This window comes from Eleginops maclovinus, chromosome 4, assembly GCF_036324505.1.
Source record: "Eleginops maclovinus isolate JMC-PN-2008 ecotype Puerto Natales chromosome 4, JC_Emac_rtc_rv5, whole genome shotgun sequence".
NCBI classification, from domain to species: domain Eukaryota; kingdom Metazoa; phylum Chordata; class Actinopteri; order Perciformes; family Eleginopidae; genus Eleginops; species Eleginops maclovinus.
In genome coordinates this window covers 18005294-18023432 of record NC_086352.1, presented here as the reverse complement: position 1 = coordinate 18023432, position 18139 = coordinate 18005294, and the positions used below count along the sequence as shown (strand labels likewise).

The following is an 18139-nucleotide window of genomic DNA, read 5'->3' as shown; positions in this document are numbered from 1 at the left end:
GATTTTATTTGCAAGGATTTGTTTTTGTAACAGACTGGTTGTTTTAAAAACTGTTCAGTCTTGAATTGCCATTTTCAACTTGCTCCCTGTTTCTGTTTTCTATTCCTATTATTCTAGTCAACTCAACTGTGAACTGGCTCAAAATGTATTCCCATATTTCCCCATAATTGCAGCATTGTTGAAATAAGACTTTCATCGTTCTCATGGAAACCCCTGAGTACACATCAAGCTGTGCAATTACTCAAAAAATAAACCCGCTAATGTCAGAGTGGTGAAAATATCACAGTGCACTCCCATTCCCAAAATCCAGCTGGGAAGTATTACATTTTGTTTGCATATTCACAGCCACAAGCGCTTTTTAAGAAATGACATGCAGGCTGTTGGCCTGTTTTGGGTGGTGCCTTTGATGCTTTGTCTTCTTTCAGTGATGCCTTACTGGAGGTATGTCCAATTCACTGCAGCTTACCATACTGTTAATAACCTCACTTGTCTTTTATCTGTTTACTGTGCCTCCCTCTTATCAAGCCTTTAATTACTTAATTATTCTTCATTGGGCTCAATTAAAACACAATGGACTGTGCTGCTGCAAAAGTCAACGATTTCTGCTCCTGCACAGCAGTGTACAAAGCACAGAAGAGATAGGCTTTTGCAGTTGGCCTTCTATTATGTACTTGGAATAAATGAGATTCTGTTTTTCTTTGGATGAAAGTCTGGCCTTTCTGATTATTATGCTAACAGCAAAATATAACATTGACTTTTATAAAATGTTCATGCTCCTGCAGTCGAGTGAGGAATAGATTCACATATATGGCAATCAACGCACCTTCCCAAACAAAATTACTTTTTAGAAATAGAAATCGTTTTCTTTCTCTATTCATGCAAGTGATTTGTTGCGCAATGTCACCTTACTCAATAGGAGCGGACCAGGTTTACATCAGGGTTTTTTTTCACTCCTTCCCGTGCCTCTATCCAAATCAGTCAATTTATTTCCAAATTGCATGTCGAGTGTAGGAGCAAGGGCTTATGGCAGTATATTAAATCAATGCACTCCTACAGTGTATATTTTGAGGTTTAATTTTTCCCTCTTTTTGCTGATATTGATGGAGATGCACCTGGCTTTGAGTTTTATGAAGGACACAGTGTCACCAATTTGAATCCTGTGTATTCATACAGTAGAAGAAAGACTGCTGTGAAAAGTGAATGAGGTGGATTAATGGAGTCGAAACATGCTTTACAATATAGGAAAGACCTTGACTGTCTTTTAGTTGTATGGTTGCCAGTCTGCACACTTTAATTTATCAGTGTAAGAAGGACATACACCATCACTAAGAGATGCAATTTAAGTGTGTGTTGCTTTTATGGGCTATCATGAACAAAACAAGCACCCTGCTTGTTTCATAGAGCTTGTATGTGAGCTCTTTTCATTGTTGCACATTTACAGCTTATGAAAAACAGGTTTTTCGTTTAGGTTTGTGATGTATACAGGCAAAGCTAGACATTTAGTTTTAGGGATACGTGGATGCTAGCGCTCAACTGTTTTTAATTGTTTTAGTTGAAGACAATACAGCTTACTGAACTACCTTTGTGGCAATTCTTCTTCATTAATGTACATTTTTAGCAGCATCAGTATATACATTTAGGGCTGTAATATTATTTTCATTATTGATTATCTGATGATTATTTTCTTGAGTAATTGATGAACAGCTGATAAAATGTCATGGTGATAGTTTACAATTTCCTATAGCCCTGTTTGCCACTTTCTAAATTCCTGTTTTGTACTTTCAGTCCAAATATATTCAATTGGCAAAAGGGTAGAAGAGCAGCAAAGTTCCTGGTGCTGGATGTATTTGTGATTGTTTTAATGGTTAAATAGCAGCATGTCTCCCCTGTGTGTTTGAGGCACCTTGAATGCCCTTAACCATCACTAATAGGAGATAATGATTGGTGCTCAACAAAAAGCGAGATTCATTTGAATTATTAACAAGTTAACTTTGTAGTGGTGGCACTTTATCCCCGAGGACAAACAGCCCAAATGTTTGCAAAATATAATTAAGCCGCGGCATCTTTAAATGTCATTGCTGCCTGTGCCATGTTTCAAATTGTTCTGCATCAACAGAATTTAACGAGATGGCTAAGGAATCCATTTCCTGCAAGCATGTGATAAGCCACACATACAGTGGAGCACTTTCATTGATTGCCAAAATAAAGCATTTTGTATGCAAATGGGGGAATGGAGTGGCTAAGCTGATTCAGCCTCATGGACACCAAATAATGGTCTTTACAATTAATACTTTTACATGCTATCCATTGAAAATTTCATCTTCCATTTAATGGCTCTAAAACATTTACACATGCCCCAAAAAGAGGGGGAAAATGCACTGTGTTCCAATGGATTAATATGAAAGCCAACAAACAAATAAAGCCATGCATCCCCCCATCCTTCTCCCCGGAGTATTGGTCCCTTTTCCTGCCGTCTCATGCTCCTGCACATTTTGGATTAACAGATAATCTTTGAACATGAAGGAAGGTCTGCTAACCCCGAGGGGGTGGGATGTAGTGAGTGAAAGAGAGCACAGGATTGGAGGCAGTGCAGCATTGTTTGAACGTAATGTGCTTGTCTTGTTCTTGTTAACATGCAGCTCTTTTTGTAGTGGCGATACAGCTTTAAATACCCCTCCTTCACTCTTGCAGGTTGTTTTACAGGAGACCCACAGGTCTGTATAGATAAAAGGGCACTGGGGTAACCGCTACAATGGAAACCTTTCAACTGTAGATTCAGGATTATATGTGGGGACCAACAAATCACTTGTAGGCAGTTTGTTTATATCTCCATGGAGCCTGCTGTTGACCTGTCTGGGCTGATCTGTTTAACAGTTTTGTTACAAACAACCACTCCAAGAGCACGAGGAAAGTGCATTTGGAAAGACTTTTCCACTAACTTGGCCAGTAAGTGGTTTAACCAATTTGTGTCTCGTCATGTACTTTCTCCTGGGCACTGTAGTGCTGAATAATGGGGGACTATTGAATGACTACTGTGTCCTCTCCTGCCATCCGTTTATGTAACCTGTAAGGCATAACTCTCCAGTAGTGCTGCATCTTTAGTACATATCAATTTGTTTACTTTACATTGACATTATTCTCACATTTAGACAATGTATGCACAACATTCATCAAACTCAGATGTATGATAATGTTCCAAGCAAGTAAATAAAGCTTTTTCTAAAGAACATTTTATGCGCCATGAACGTGCCTGAAACAATATAACATTTGTTCATGTGTATGAAAGGAAGAACAAAGACTTCACATGAGCACTGCCAGACATTGGTGCAAAACAAGTACTCACTGATGAGAGTGAGGTTTAGAACCACGCAGGAAAGGAATGCAGTATTCTAACACCTTGTGCTCTAGCTGTTTAGACTCAACAAACAACAACAAGCACACGCTGATATGACAGCTTCATTTAATCTACTCCACATCTGTGTCAAGCAAATCATACAACACCTTCTATGCTGTAAGTAATGAGAAAAGGTCACGTTCATCTTTGTTAGGGTTAGCTGGCCAGCCTGGCATTATTAATACATACACACACGGTTTTATTTGGATCAGATGTTTAAAGCATCATGTTCACATTTTACAACAATTTTGTTTGGTCATATGCTTTGAAAGCACCCGCCACGTAGTCTACTGGTCCGGTCAAAGCATATTTTCTTTTGGTTGGAGTATTTATGAGGTATTCATTCATCCTAAACTGATCAATGTCGGGAAATTTGACTGTAGAAAGGAAAGTATGATGTCATCCATTAAAAAACCTAGGATGCAATTATAGCTATTTAAACATGAATCAGTATTGACTGTTTTGATTGACATCAGTGACTATAGATATGCTCCCTTCATCAAAAGTAAATGGCTAATAGGAACTAAATTAATAAACAATTTTGGACAAACCTTGCAGTGCTTTATGGTCTTTTTCAATTATTTCTTTCTATTTCTTTATGATTCTTTGTCAGTCCAAGTTCTGTGTTCAACCGTGAGAGCTCACATCCCCCTTCATCCCTTTTGCACTTTTGCCTTTCACACCCTGCCGTGTGTCACTATCAAAATATGAACCTGGTATCCTTTAAGAGTCAAGGACAGCAGCAAAACTGTTGACAGCAGTGTTTGAAGTAAATGAGAAAGCTGAGCCCTTCAAGAGCTACTGGAAGGCAGCGAGAGAGCAAGATGGGCATAAGGACTATGGTGATGGGGCTGACCTTCTGATCAGGTGAGCATCAGGAGGCCTGAGGACAGAATCCCCTCTCTGCTGCCCAGGCTGAAATTTTGTGCTTGAGAAGTGTTTAACTTTCTCAAATCCCAATTGCACTCAGTGGGGAGCGTCCTCTTTCCCTTTGCCCACAGGTTTAGTGGCTGCCCTTACGCCTGGGCCCGAAGAGGGGGGTGGGCGTTTGGAGGTTCGGGGGGATCAATAGGAAGACCGCTTGCCTGTTTGACAGAGGGGAAGTTAAGCTAGGAGAGAGAGAATCGGGTGAGATAGTGAGGGCTATAGATATCTGAGTAGGAATTATCCATGACACCTGGGCTCTCAAGCTGCAACCTTAAGCACATGATTTAGGATCACCTCTATTTGTGGGATAGCCGTAGCAGATTCAGCACATTCAATCCAAATCATTGTGCTCCGTTAGCTCCCACAGCCGAGGGACATTGTTAGTTATTTGTTTAGAAATGCTTTCTTTGTTAAATCCTCCTACCTACATTGTTTCAGCCCGGCGAATCCCATTCTCTTTTGTACCTTCTTTAGTTTCACTGAGTTGTCAAGAAAATCTCCTTTAAGTCTGTATCTTTCTGCACCACTGAATTGATACCAAAATGTTTTTTTTCCCGTCAAGCGATAATATATCGTGCCTAATAATCTCCCTTGGCTTTGAGAATGGTGTCAATAAACTGACATGTAAAGAACAAATGCAACATCCTTTATCCCGGTAAAAATCTTCAGCCTTTGCTTCAAACAAAGACAGAAACAAACTGTGCTTTCATGTTTCACCTTATTTTTTAAGGGAGGATAACCCTTGATGAGACCATAAATGTTGGCTTTTGAAAGATTGACATTTAGCGATTGTAGATATAATGATGGATACAAGAGATGGAGCATGTTAATAGGAATTGACGATGTCATGGTTCATCTTCCGAATTGAGGCACGTTAATCCAAAGTGTTGTTGGAAACGGCTGATAAAAAAATAAATGTACTGGATATTTGTAACAAGTGGCATCAATTTCCCTTTTGTCTGTCAGTGAATGAAGATTTCGAGGCAGATTGCATTATTTTCTCTGCTCAGAAATTCACAGAACTGTAGCAACCTTAATAACATTATTTCTTGGTGTTCTTGATTTCTGAAAGAGATTCCTACAAAAGTAATGTACATGTGATTGGTTTAAAATGTCTCTTACAACTTAGCTTTCATCATACCTACATTAATTAGTCGTTGCATTACCATAGTCTTTGACACAGTCATTTCCTGGAAAATTGTGTATGCATGAGTGGCTTCGTCTTTGTCTGCTTTTTGATGATATGCCGTGCCGTGTGTTGGTGAAAATAGCTTGAAGTAATCTGAATCTTTGGGAAGCTTTTAAAGACAGAGTGCAGCGGCAGGGACCCAGCAAGTTTTCACATCCTCTCTGCCAACAGAAAAGGTGTCTTAATGTAGTAAAGAGCATCAGATTGACTGGTTTTTGATGAACTGATTAAAATTAATGACAAAAGCTGCATTAAAGGGGGAAACTCTTATGAATTCATCAAAGAAAACATAAAAGTAATCGCAAAGACCGTATATGGCAACATGTACTTGTACTGTGATATAGTACAGGAAATTAAAACTGAGGATGATACTAATATCAGTAATATTTGAGAGTTTAAAATAATTTATCAACAATATGTTGGCCGATGTTCTTTTTAAAGACACAACATAAATGTGTTTGATAAGCATCCTTTATAGTTGTTTTTTTCAGAAAACCATAAATCCAGAGCAGTACATTTTACAGTTAAAGTACATTTGTTTCCATTTGTGAAGATGATAAACAACCTTACAGAGAAGAGATGCAAAAAGGCACAGACATCTCTCCATCCCATGTACTTGTTGAATAAAACATCTGTCTCATGCACAAGGTAACAGCAATGAGAGGGTTTGTGTTTGCAGAGATGAAACTCCCTATCCTACGCTATGCCCAGGAGAGTTTAGCCTTGATGCATTTTACACCAGCCCCAAAACCTGCGTTGACAAGTTATCTGTGACCTGTGGTGAGAGCGGGAATGGCTGCGGTGAAAATCAATCTTCGCCTCTCCTCTCGCCTTGAATAGCAGCAGAGCAAACAAACAGGCCTAAACAATACGATATATACCACATATCAATTACACTAAATGCCTCAGTATCTATACTTCACTGTCCCAGGCACACACCGGTTACAAGGCACACACGCTGCTGTAAGACGATAATGGTGCTGCATTGTTCCTCGCCATCTGGAGGGCTGATAAGGCCTGCCTGTGCATAGTTGATAATGAGAACAGGCTGAGGAAAAGTGAGTGTTAAACATTTCCTTGGCCCATGAAAAGGGTTCCATTAAGTCCACTGACCCCAATTGAATATTAATGAGCTAATTAACGGATTTATTGTTATGCGCAATTTCTGGAGGGGCATTTTTTTCAAGTGCTATTATTTTTTCTAATTATTTTCTGTACTTTTTATAATTGAATCTTTGTAGCTGCCAGCATCCTGTTTGTGCCTTGGCAAGAAGAAAAAAGCAGCCAGCATCTGTTTTTCGTTCTTTCAGCTTGCTGTAACTACAACAAAACAAAAAAAAATGGTCTTTTCGATTCCACTTTGTTTTTCAAGACGGCTCCCTGTTCCTCCATCAACGCAACACAGGTCCCAAAATATAACTCTTTAAAATCACCATCTTGCTTATCTGTTTTTAGAAATATACAGGTCAAGTGATGTTCAGGTGTTGAATTACAAAAGTGCAATTACTTGGTTTACTGCAGGCTGCATTGCATGAAGGACTTGACAAAGGTTTAAACGGGCAGTGACAGCTGGGCTAGATAGATAGCATAATCAGCTGATGTGGAGGATGCACTGAAGCAGTCCTCAGTGGACAGCTGGAGAGTACAGCCAGCTACTGACAGAGATGGTAACCTTGGGAGGAATGACAACTAAGATTTTATTTAATGGAAACATAAGGTTTGGGCTCTAGTAGAGTGTGCTCCTAATTGTCTCATTCATTGTATTTGAATATTTTTAACATTTTTTTGAGCACACTGTTATCATTTTATCCAAGGTCAGATTTATTTTATTTTACAAAACAATTCTGGGCAAATTCACCTATAATCGAATATATAATAATCCCAAATACCTTGAGAGGAGAGAGTGCCTGTGCTCCTCTCTCTGGGTGTATACAGTAATTGATCATGTTGGGAGAGACCCGTACAATGTGCTAAAGGAACTACATTTCCCAGCTATCCTGTAAAGGTCTGGGGATCTCACAGGTAGGGCAAGAGGAAGCTGACATGTGAGGCCGTGTAGTTTCTGCTAGCCTTTTACATGAACTGTTGGCTCATGTCTCTCTTCTGAAGCATAACAAAAGTTGACCTGTTACAAGTGTTAGATTTCTGTCTGCGTTTTTACAGCTGTGTACTGGGTTACGGTTCAATTTGGACAGGCAACTATATACATTTCGATCAACCTATACAGCCAGGATATTTTGCCCTATCTTAGAGCTGCAAACACCATATTTGTTTGATAGAGATAAAATGGAAGCAGCAGGGTCCAACCTGATAACCTTTTTGATAACACTAATGTAATTATTATTACATTTTGCTGTCTGCATGTTTGCCTAATTCTGTTTGTGGACGAAATTTGATTCCAGCTTAATAAAACCATCAATTTCTTTTGGTTACTTCACCAATATAACTCAGAGTAATGAACTCATTTTGCTGTTGTATGGAAATTTTGTCTCATTACAATAATTTTGCGTGATTCACTCGGCAGCCGATATTAAGAGTAAGGCCCTACAGTCATAGACTGGGTTATTATGCTATACATCACAAAGTATGTTAGGCTCATAAAACCTGTCAACAATAAGGTTAGAAAGTTTGTGCGCATGGCCCAGCAGGTTAATATATTTTCCCCGAAGACTGACTAAAGGTGTCCAAGCTATATTGCTGCTTTAGAGAAAGCAATATGATACTAGTTAGGAATTCCAGATTCACTACCTTTCCCCCTCTACAGAAATTACTGTCCTTAATCCAAACAGATCTGGTACTTGGTCTGTCATAATATCTGGGCGACTAGGTAAACCTCATGACAAAATACAGCCCCTTTTCCATCAACATACAGAAAGTGAGAGAAATAAGATAAGATAAGAATTACTTTATTAATCCCAGACTGGGAAATTAATGGAAAGAAAGACATTTTTCCACACATGACCTATGTTTTGCTTGTGTATATTAGTTTTCACTAACATTGTAAAGCCTCTTTGTACTGCTTATAATGAGTGGAGCCTATGGAGCAACAACTTTCCAATAGCAATCTTTATCATTTTATGGTCCTTCTAAGAAACTCATTGTAGTTTCTGAATGTATATAGGGAATGTGCAGTCCATTTACAGCTGACATCCCTTGATATAAGTCAGGATTGCCCGCATGGCTGGAAAGTGAGTTTAACTCACACTTATAAAGGACCAAAGTGGGGACAAAGATCAAACAACAGTGCATGGTAATTGTTTTTCCAACAGCATGTCAGCTCGAATGTGTGGCGCTGGAAGAGCCTTCTTTGCACGGCGCTCTAAGGCGTCAAATGCAGTTCTGAAATAGCTTGATGCTTCTTGAAGAGGGTAATCTTTTGTAACAATCAATTACAATACATTTCCCCCCTCTGTCTAGGCACTAATAGCTCCTGTCAAGTAAATATACACTGTTTTCCTTTTAAATGTCTTATAATATGCATGGGGAACACAGAAACACACTATGATAGAGGGGTTGAACCTCAAAGCTGGAGAAGCAATTCTCTCCAGTTCCTCAGTCAAAGAAATGAGAATGAGAACGTTTGTGGCTTTCCTCCCATTAGCCAGATTGAATTACAGTGTTTTACTTTTAAGGGCCATCTGTTCTGGTTTAAGTCATATTTCTAAATATGTCATGTTGTGTATGTGTGTGTGTGTGTGTGTGTGGAGAACACTTCTTTAATGGGTGGGAATAGTTTTCTGATGAAAATAAAACGATGTGTTAAGACTATGGTGACATATATGTGACTGACATGGAACTGCTGTTATCAACAGTATTGTCAGATAGATCTGGTCAACAAATGATCTGTCTCAAGGACGTTAATTACAGAATGCTCATCAGATTCGATGCACAAGAAGTAAGGTTTTTCTTTCATATTCAGAAGGATACAGTAGAGGCTGCAGTGTGGTAAGACAGATAAAGAGATGGAATTATGAGTGATGTGGTTCATTCAAAGGAGTTTAAGAAGCCTCATATTGAATTGCAATATGAAAAGATTATTCAAATGCCAGACAGTATCAGAATTAACTGAGAGATCTGTCATTGCTTTACAGTCAATTTCTTATTTTCCTAATTTTTAATTACTTTTAATGTAATTACTTTTTAACCAGGCCTTTCAACGTTGTATCAGCATTACATGATATCACATAAATTACACTTCCCGGAGCCCCTCCCTCACACATTGATTGTCCAATTATAGCTTGGCAACCGTATCTAGGCAGAGCAGGCCTTTTAAGCTTTGAATTTCTCAACACAATGGAGCAATGAAGAGTGTTGTGAGGACGATGCATCGTGTGTCCATTTGTAGCCGAACCAAAAGTCGAAAGCAGAAGTGAAATATCTGCGTTTAACTGTTTGTTTTGACTGCTCCAATGTGAGCTGCACACTTTTGCATGTCCTAACTAGCATACTACATTATTCAAGGTAGAACAACCGGAGAACCTACACCTACCAGTCATCAAATGTTAAAGATCAAAGCAACTACCTAAAGGTATTGAAAGTCATCAAGAAATATTTATTCACATGAACTATCATGTGTAATTGAACATTTTTAACCAGTTGGAACATGTCTGGTTTGTGGCACCTTTTTTATAGGATTTTTTATTTAAAAAGATTCCACTTGAAATGTAAAAACTTCATCCAGAGAATGACTCTTCAACTTACTCATGGAGATAATCCATAATGTTGAGGGATACATGTTAATGTATGGTACCTAGATACAAATGTAATTAGTACTTAAAGGCATGCATGTCTGTAGTGTCATATTCTTTCATCTTCCCGAGTTGAAATGCTGACACAATCCTGTACAGTTTAGGCCCGGAAGAGCCTCTAAAATGTCAGCGATCCAATGTGCTGTTGCAAAGATGGAGGTGCATGGCTTGAGGGGACAACATATTTCCCTGCCAGCAGAAAGACTCTCCAGAACAACCTCTTTGCAGCCCAGCAGGGCTTGCACTGTCACTGAGTCCCACGATTGAATTGAATGGTCCACAGATTACTCAATTATTTCTATATACCAGCCTTCCATGGCAGACTAAAGGCCTATTATTGGAGGGACTGAGACCATAGGAACTTATTACATGTGTGACCTTTTAAAGCCTTTCACCGTGATGGATCTCAGGTGAGAATTTACTGGAATCAATTTTTATCTGAAAGCTCGATGCTTGCTCACTGGCCTAGCCCTGTGTGGAACATTCACTTTATAAAAAAATAAAAAGATGGAAAGAGAGAGACAGCCCCTTGACTACTGGAAATGGGCAACATTTTAAAGCACCCAAAATGCCTTTGTGTCCTTTCCTACCAAATTAAAGACACTTTGAAATAGAGGGCTGCAGGAAGTGCGGGAGTGTTGTGCTTAATCAAGGTAGAAATACAAAGACAGAGCCAGTTCCCCAAAGGTTCACATCAAAAGGTGCATCCCACTTTGTGAGCTATTTAATCAGTTAAAACACAGATGGCAGGCTGCCGCTATTAATTAATCATATATGAGGCATCCTGTACCTGCTAGCAGAAAGTATGTCAGTGCTACAGAGATCTCATTTGGATTGCATTGTAACGATGTGCCACCAGAATAATTGCTTAATATGAATAGGACTAGCTTTGAAAGTTATGCTGGATATAATTTATTGAATTACTTCTGCTCTCACTTTACATACAGTATTTAACCACTGCTTCATGGTGGCAGGGTGAAGGTCAGGTATTATGCTTTAACTTATTTAAGTGTACATTATAAAGCAATAAATATTTGTTTATATGATTTGTTATAGAACAAATAAACAAATCAGATCTTTGTGGGCCACATTTCCAAAGCTACATAGCTGGCTTGCTACAAAGCAAGCGTGGATAAGTATGATGCAGTTGTAACTGATTTTTTAGCCTCTCGTGATTTTTTTTTAAAGGCACAACATGACACATTTACAGGTTGTTATACTGTGTCTTCAAGAGGCGTTGCTTTAAGGACTTGCCAGTAAGCTATTTTGTTGGGAACAATATCTGATCTATTAAGCTTGAGCTTAAAACCGTGGTTTTATTTTATGGATAAAATGGTTTTGTTTGGATTTTTACATCATGAGGCCCATTTTGCAAATGATGGTCGCATTTAAGGTAAAATTGATGCAAACTTGAGATTGACAGATCTCTACCACATTGTCGATCGGTTTGGAATGATTTCTGTTTGATTAGTTATTTTAATATTACGTTATTTGTAACATTTTGCAGTTACAGGTTGTAATTTGGTCCAATTTCTAGTGCCAGTTCTTGATGCAAAAATGTAAGATGGCGACAACCAGAACCCCAAATTCCAACCTAAACCGAAGTCCACAAACAATGGGTAACGTCATGGTGACCACTTATTATATAGAGTCTTTGATCTATACTATAATAGCATTACTTTCTGTGACATTATAATACAAAGCCTACAAAAGCACATATTGTCAGTGTACTGGGTTCAATAATGGAACTGTGAAAAGGACCCTCTTAATCTTCAGCATATGGTTTTATTTCCAGATTTACGGTAAACAAGCTGCTACTTGAAAACAGAATATAACATTGATACAATACATTTGTGTTTCTCCATTACTCTTCACCTACTAACATACACGTACTGTACACACAGATACATACACCCCATGGAGCTAGTAGACTTTTTGATCTCTCAGCTTTTCTTTGGACGTTTTACACATGAAATGTTTTCAGCAAATCCCATAGTGTATATCCTTAGAGTGAAAGGAGACAGCATCAAAACAGAGAGATAACCAAAAATAATATACAGTATACATTCTCTCAGGATCATCCATATTAAACAATGTGGTGCTCTCTCTCTCTCTCTCTCTCTCTTTCTTTCTTTCTCACTCGCTCGCTCTCTCTCTCTCTATTCTTTATATGAGAGGAGAAAATTGCACATGTAATAAAATCCAATTTTGTATTTAATTTTGAGAACTACAATAAACACAAAACAAGCAGTAAATAAGCATTTCAAAAAGCTGATTACCAAAGCAATGTATTGCCAAGTCTAGGACTCTGTTAAAGCAGAGCAGCACTGGAAAGTGGAGGGGCCCCCATTTCCAAATCTTCTCTCCCTCAAGCTCTTTGCTTTCCATGTTATTAGCTGCGCTGCTTGGTGAGGAGCCAATCTGATCAACTTATTTTAATATATAATGCTTCAGCTCTCACTGAAAGCAGTTAAGAAAGGATTGTGATTGAGGTCATCCTTGCGTCCATAACGGCGGTAAACGCTGCTACGTTTATTACCATGGCTTTTTTCCCCCCATTGTTATGGTTTGGTACACAAAAGGGAAATAGCTCAAAAGACATAAATGTGAAGTCATTTTAATGTTTATGTAGCTGATGCGAATTATATCAAACATACCCATCCACAGGCCCATATGATCAAACTGTGGTTCATTGTTAGGGTTTAGGCATGACTTGAGTAGAACATAAGACCGACAGTGTGGTTTCACCTGCCAAGAAATACAGTATTTATGTCATTCATGTTATCAGATTCATAGAGTATCCTGTTAGCAAAATCCTGATACATTTCTAAAGTGAAACCATCTTCTCAGTTACTGTTTTACTGTCCCTATTTTAGTTGTGTAATTTCTGTTCACAAACCCTGATAAAGCAGAGCAATAATGTATAAAATGCTTTAGGGTTTTGTCTTCAGCATTACATTATAAATATCTTAAATGAGCTCCAACTTTAGGTAAGGATAGTGGAATGAGCAAAAAGTAAAAAGTCTGCATAATATTTTTGAATATAAATTGAGGCACTGATGGCATAGGAGAAAATGCTACGTGGGGATTATTCACAGTTATATAATGTTAGGAAGAAAACCAGGCGCTTCTCATTTTGGTCACTTATCCCTCATTGTAAAGGTCTGTATATTTCATTGCTGGTGCAGCAGCTTAGGGGATACATTTCAAAGCAGCAAATAAAAATTGGCTAAACTTCCAAAATTAGCACTTCAAAGTCAAACATGATTTGCAGCGAGGGAAGGGGTGGAAGGGTGGAAGCAGTGTGACTGTGAAAGTGTGTTTGTAAAAGCTAAAGTATGTGTGTGTGTGTGTGTGTGTGTGTGTATATGTGTGTGTGTGTGTGGTAGAGCTGATGTACAGAGTTCAGCATTAGGCCTTAGAACCAATTTCTAGGCAAATTGGTTTCATTTAAGAATGAGATCACAGAGTAAGCAAACCTCTTTCAGGGCGAGTTCATGCATCTGTAGCCATTTATTTCAGTTTTATATGCATTGCTTGGCACAGGCTGTTTGTAGGTAGAATATGCATAATCTTAGCCGTGGGCACCGTGCAATAGTTAATGTGTTCACATTTACCTGTTATTACCATGGCGTTAAATAGTTTCTCCAATTATGCATTATGTGAAAAAGAGGTTCAGCATGTAATAATGTATTATTTTGTTTTCTATATTCCTCCCAGCACTGTTGTGGAATCAGTGCTAATCAAAGCCTCATGCAACTAATTGCCCTCTCCAGTCTGTTGAGCATAGCTCATGCAGACCCATTAGGCATCAATGGAACATATGTTGAGGTTTTTGAGGGGGTGCTGAAATCATTTTGTTTTCAAGGAGGAAATAGTCACTTGACCACAGATAGCATCTCTGCTCATATTTTCATTTATTTAAGATAACTGTTTTCAGCCCGTTTTAAAACAAATGCAATAGATTTGTCTCTGAGGCTGTAAGGTCAAAGCTTTTTATTTGAAGGACAGCATAACGGCCCATGAGTAGAGAATAGATTTTCCATTCAAATTGATAAATAATAAACATTACACACATAAAAATACGTCAACTAAACTCATTGGCCGTAACATCACTTAGTTGTTTTAGATTATCTGCTTTTTTTCCCTAAACAATGAAAGGCCCAATGCCACACATACCTACTTAATGACGGCAATGTATCCAATACCGTCATTCCAAACAATGAAAGCTGCCCCAAGCGTTTTGTATGTGGTAGCAAAGAAATAAAAATAACCCATTTACATTCCAACTTCCTTTAACATGATTAACAAGCAAAAAAGGTCTACGACTTAGACTTAGGACACATATTTGCACTTTTGTCAATTAATGATTTTATTTGTTGTGTAAGTATTAAGCCATGGTGGCATGGCATATACAATCATGGCCCTGTACCTGATTACTCACCTTGATGAGCGTTTACTTTTTTTCTTGTATTCAAGAATAGATTTAAATGTCCTCTGACATTTCTGCCAGTGCCCCCAGCCGGCCAACATTTTGCTACTGCTAAAATCTACATCATGGATAAGTACATCCTCCCCAGAGGATCGATCCTGTTTGTCCCTTGGTGGTCTTTGCACTTCCACCTAAAAAATAAAAATTGTTTATGGGATGGCTTTCCTTAATATTTGGGACATAGTTGACAACAGAGGATGAATTGTTAGCTCTTTGAATCTTCTGACTTCTTTTTCTAACGCCCTTTTTCTGTTAACATCAATCTGATTCAGCCTCAGCTGTACTTTGTGTTTATTGCTAATTAACAAATGTAAACTTAAAATTAAGCTGTTGCTGTGGGGTGGTATCGGGCACGTAGCATACCCAAAACTCCAGAGCAGAAGATCAAAAGCATCCAAGTTCTGAAATGAATGCTTCCTCCATTCAAACAGTAATCTTTCCACTACCTCTAACAATGAGTGTAGTTGATTAACCTTAAGCGTATATTAACCATAGTTCCCTGGACCTAACCATGATATTTTCCTTACCTTGACCATGTTGTAGTGCCATATTGAATACCCTTTTTACATTTAGACACCGGATGTTTCAACTCATTTTCCTTGCAGATGATCTTGTGGTCTGTTGATAAGGTTGTGCCATGTCAACAATATCCCTCAGAGGAGCAGGGAGGTTTCCGATTGCAACCAACTGAACACTTCTCCGCGCACCCGACTCTTTCTGAAAACGTCAGAGATACTGTGGGGGCCTTCAGGTAATGTAAAAACATAAAGGGCCCTCAATAGAGCGTGTGTAGTTTGTATGTTAGGGTACAACTTTCCTGCCCAGTGCATTATTCTAATAATCATATGATTTTTGAACATCATGGATACTTTACTTGCAAAGAAGGGACATATCTACAAACTCTTTCCCTTCAAGCAAGTAGCATATTGTGGGATAGAAATTATTGTCCAGAGCTGTTAGGCAGATAATGATTAGAATTTTCCCGCACCGCAATAATGAGGTTGATTCCTCGCCAAGAATTGGACACCACCCCAATTTTGAAAATACACCGGCAGGAGGCTACTTTGAATATTACCTGTAGTAATCAAAATGCACGTCCTACAATCAGTCCCCCAAAAAACTCTCATCCATAAAATTAAATCTAGTATAATTAGAACTGTTGCAGTGTTGACGGATCCAGAGTGAAACACAGAATCAGTAGTTTCACTTAAAAATTTGGCAGCCTTTTCACTCATCTGCCTTCCTTGTGGTTTTTTATTCTACATGCACCTTTTATGACCATGCTCTGCTGACAGCTGTCCCTATGTCAATACGAATGTCTGTCTAGAGAGATTATACATCACATGAATCGAGGCAGATAATGAGCAAGAGAGAAGGGCACTTTTTAACACCCCCACCGTGTGCAACATATGACACAAGCCAAGCTAATTAAGCAGATGCCATAATGCAGTAATCAGGAACACAGAGGAGGTTGGAGAATTCACAAACTTGAGTCATAACAGCACAACATTTGGTGCTTAAGAACTTTCTGGACTAGCACAAGCAGATGGGAATGCCAAGCTGCAGTGAATGTGTATTTATGTGTGTAAGGAGGATGCCTTTGTGTGTCATGTCTTGTAATTGTGTGTGTGCATGTCTGCTTGTTTTTGAGGCAGATATGAATACTCATATGTGAACCTACATGTGTCATTCGCATGACAGCCACACACACTTATGAAGCTGTATGTGTGTATACATTTACCGCTGGGGACAATGTTACCTGGTGTTTTCCTCATTATTTCTACGGAAAATGAGCAATCAGCCATATTGCACAGAGCCTGATTGTTTTCCTCTGTAAATCAATCCAGGAATTGCAATTAAAATGCTCTTATGTAGTATAATTGATGTCTACCTAATCCTTTATTTGCACACCTGCCGGTGAGTGTGAATTTTTAATGAATTTCTAATTAATGCTCTTTGCACACTTGATTTATGTGTTAACAAATTATCTTGCTGCTCTGTGTCCTGCTAGTAGAGACGTGTCCACAGAATCTCACACATGGGTTGAAATCTATAGTCCGCCCCTTTCAACAGAAAATAAGAAATATAGTAGGTTGAATAATGATAATACAGCAGCAGAGATTTGAAAAATAAAATGTGTAGGACTGTAACTCCTGTTGGCCATTTCCGGGCTCTTGATCTGAGACACATTAGCTTTATATTCCTAGTTACGTCTGTATGATTTATTACATAAAGTATTGACAAGGACACGACAGCTTCATTACACACACTTTGTTTCAGCGGCACTTTACAACATCCCATTAAATAAAAAAAGGTCGACATGAGATCACCTACTGCATGTCTTCGGGGTCTAACATGTCACATATAATGTTTGGTAACATGTGATGTCAAAGGTACCAGAGTGAGATTTAAGGCTAGAAACCTCTGCCCAGATGGACGTATAGCTTATTACCTGTCACTAAAATGAAATAAAATGGATTATAACAGCCCATTTGATCTGTGCATAGGTCATTATTTCTCTCTGAAAGAATTATGTGTGCTCTTTCTAATTAGTATTAAACATGAATGTTTGCTAATAGTGATATGACTTTAGTATGGACGCTTCATCGTGAAGTTAGTGCCTCTTGAATGCTAAATGTAATAATCTGAATGTGACACATTAGTCAATTTATCAGGTAGTCATCCAAGTAAATTACATCAACAACTATTTTGTCACAAAAATGAGTTCCAACTTATAATTACCATAATTTCTACTTTTTTAATGTTTAACATCTTTGTAAAATTAAAATATTTTGGTTTTTGATTAAATGAAAATAACTGACTTTCAGTCCTGTAATGAACTAATGTATTATTGGCTCAGTCTTGTGACCCAAATCCAAAATAAACTACAGTATTAATTATCAGCAGAATAATTAAGATCAAAACAGGTCTGATAAAGAATGCAGCACACCCTGAGGTCATAAACCTTTCTCGCATGTTTTTAGTCCATTAAAGTTAATTACATCTGGAATAATGTGATATTTCATGAAGAAATCAGAGGTACACAATGAGCTGCCTAATTAATATACAATAAAGCTGCTAATCACTTACATGGTGTGATTTGCAGGAAATGATCTTCAAACTCTGTGTTTTTTTTTTCTTGTTTAAAGATAGATGCCAAAAAAGGTATACATGTATTTATTAACAGAGCTCCATGTAATAAGCAAGTCATTGACATGAATTACCACTTGGAGGATCAGCTAAATATTTGACCATATCCATTAACGAGAGAGTCTTCTGGGAAAAGTACTTTTTATTACAGCTCTGCCCCTCTGTTGCTGATGAGTTTAAATGATTTCAAACTCAATGAGCATTTATTTTCTCTCTAATTTATTTGCTATTGCATTTCA

At 38.2% G+C, this 18139-nt stretch overlaps 1 long non-coding RNA gene across 1 annotated transcript in view; it reads left to right on the top strand.

Moving 5' to 3' along the window:
• Positions 1-18139, top strand: part of LOC134863548 (uncharacterized) — a 60190-nt gene that overhangs the window by 4992 nt on the left and 37059 nt on the right. The gene's annotated exons all lie outside the window — the stretch shown is intronic.